The following is a 2,762-nucleotide window of genomic DNA, read 5'->3' as shown; positions in this document are numbered from 1 at the left end:
TGTGATCTTGACACTCTCTCACTCTCTCTCTCTATTTCTCTCTCACTCTCTCTCTCACTCTCTCTCTCTCTCACTCTCTATTTCTCTCTCTCTCTCTCTCTCTCTCAGTAAGCATTGCCTCACACTAAAGCAGATTATCAAGATAGAGGTGGCTTGCACGAAGGAGGGGGGGGGATCTGATTAGTTCTGACACATGATGTGTTACATTTCTAATAAATTATCAATTGTAATCCTATTCAATATGATTATCTCTCACACGTGAAAGGAAAAAAGAAAAAGAAAAAAACCAAGAGCCAGCATCAGAGCAACATTTGAATTTGTCTGGGTAGTTCTGGTTGTCAGCTCATTGACTCCATAGCTGTCAACTGTTTGGCAACATGATGCACAACTGAAAACTGTCTCTTGTTAGCCACTCTTACTCGTTATTCTTTCACATTGGAACTAAAAAGACATTTGTCAATTATTCATTTCATAAATCTTGCTTTTATTTTTATGATTGTGTCTACATCATTTCTGGTACTTAATACATATAGCAGTAACAACACTGATTAACTGTGGACTTCTGTAAGTAAATGTTCTCTCTCTCTCTCTTTCTCTCTGTGTATATATATATATATATATATATATATATATATATATATATATATATATATATATTATTGTATTGATATTAGAGTTGTATTAGAACCTTATTATTAATAGTTGTCTAAATCACAATATTCCTCTGTTGGGACAATTACGTAAGAGGGAGTAAACTTGTTAACATCAACAAATTCCATTCTATTTCTTTCAACATTTTAATACCAACCCAATCCTAAAACATTCCTGGTTCTATGCTGCAAACTTCCTGTTTTAAAAGGAATCTGAATTATGACCTTTCTTCAAAATAGCATGTTAAGTTTATGTCAAGAGTGACAGTTATTTTACTAAATTCTTCATAATTTTCAAATTTAATTGAAACAAAAGCAATTTATTTTTTTTTAAATGGTAAGAAAAGGGTTAATACTATAATGTTCAGTTAATCCAAAACCCAAAATTCTTTGGTGGAATAAATAGAATTTAGAAAGAAATAGATAAGATTTTCAAATTCCAGAATTAATGCCTGCACCAAAGACATTCTGTTTTTTCAAACCCCAAAACAAATCTCTAACCAACCAATGAATACAAGTGTTTTCCATGGAATGGTACACTGTCCCCTTTACAAACTTTTTCCTTGTGTGGTAGACCATTTTATGTTGCTTCCTTAATTTCTGTTCATTAATTTAATTAAGATTACATCAATTAAGCCTTTAGTCTCTTTTGTAGGGTTTTTATAGCTGCAATTTAGGGAGTTGAATTGGTTTTGTGTTCTGTTATAAAATCCTCATCACTCTCTCTCTCTCTGTTCCTTTCATTCTCTCTCTCTCTCTCTCTCTGTTCCTTTCATTCTCTCTCTCTCTCTCTCTCTCTCTCTCTCTCTCTCTCTCTCTCTCTCTCTCTCTCTCTCTCTCTCTCTCTCTCTCTCTCTCTCTGTTCCTTTCATTCTCTCTCACTCTCACCAAATCTTCTCTCCTAAAGTGTCCTATCATTTATTTACCCACGAATACACTCTTCTGCACTAATTATTTAGGCACCAGGCCAGCAGCAGTTTTGAAGTGGGTGGTCAGTCACTTACACCTTGCTTCAAAATTATTGACCTTTATTTTATCAACCCTAAAAGGACAAAAAGCAAAGTTGATTTTGAACTCAAAACATTCTGTGCTTGACCAAAAATACCAATGCTCTGTTGATTCTTAAAATGTAACACTTCTACTCCCATCTCTAATTACACTCAGTTAACACTGCTTTTCATTTAGAAGTTATTCCTGCCAATGGAACTATCTATTTAAACCATTTTTTCTTCAGTAAACTAGAAGAATTTTAAACAAAAATATAATTTAGAAAAACAATTCTTTAAATTAGCTTTTTAATTGACAAAGGTTTTACTATCAAAAGAATAACCAAGACATCCATAAGAAAAAAACTGTATTTTGATTGAACAGTAACTGGTGTCAATGCTGATTGTAAAAACGATTACATTGATGTTTATGATATAAATACTGTGATGAGTTCAAATCCAACTGAAGCCAACTTGGTTTTTGTTTCTTCTGAGATCAATAAAATAAGTACCAGTGATAAACTGGTGTCAATTTAATCACATGCTCCCTCCCCATCAAGTTGTGGCATTTTGTCAGAGTTCTTAACCATGAATGGCCAGCAACTGAAGCAACAGAGCAGGGTTAGGGTTCAATGTCATTGCAGGGTACCTTGGTATCTTGGGGTAGGTGTCTTGTAACATTGGGTGGAGCTCAAGGTCTGCATGGAAACTTATTGGATGGCATGTCCATATTGACAGGTGGCAGATTTAATCAGTTTCATAGGGTTTAAAACCACCCCTAACCCTTGGATACCATTTACAGGGTTCATTCTGTTTGCATGCATTTTGACCAGGGTCCTTCATCCTCTCCCCCTCCCTCTCCTCCATGGAGACAGACAACAGTTTTGACCTCCCAGCCACCCCTAAGATTAAAAAACTAAAACAAAAACTATTTTGAAGGGCTTAGAAAATAATTACCAAAGACAATGTAACACTGACTTGTGTGTGTGTGTGTAATTATTGTTTTACGTGTGACAGTTTGAAAGATTTACAAGGATAAATACTTGTTATAAGGATTCATAATTATGTGTGTGTGTGTGTGTGTGTGTGTGTGTGTGTGTGTGTGTGTGTGTGTGTGTGTGTGTGT

The 2,762-nt window shown here is 34.8% G+C and overlaps 1 protein-coding gene across 4 annotated transcripts in view; it reads left to right on the top strand.

Annotated features, from left to right (window-relative positions):
* Positions 1–249: 249 nt before the first annotated feature.
* The window catches only part of LOC106871441 (transient receptor potential-gamma protein), a 39,074-nt gene continuing 36,561 nt past the window's right edge, over positions 250–2,762 (top strand). For 3 of the 4 annotated variants that reach the window (XM_014917908.2, XM_014917907.2, XM_014917909.2), the window contains exon 1: positions 258–564. The gene's annotated coding sequence lies outside the window, so the exon portion shown is untranslated. Of the gene's footprint in view, positions 565–2,762 lie in introns of all 4 variants that reach the window. The other variant, XM_052972287.1, reaches the window with a different exon arrangement.

This window comes from Octopus bimaculoides, chromosome 13 (assembly GCF_001194135.2).
Source record: "Octopus bimaculoides isolate UCB-OBI-ISO-001 chromosome 13, ASM119413v2, whole genome shotgun sequence".
NCBI classification, from domain to species: domain Eukaryota; kingdom Metazoa; phylum Mollusca; class Cephalopoda; order Octopoda; family Octopodidae; genus Octopus; species Octopus bimaculoides.
This window is presented reverse-complemented; position numbering and strand designations above follow the sequence as displayed.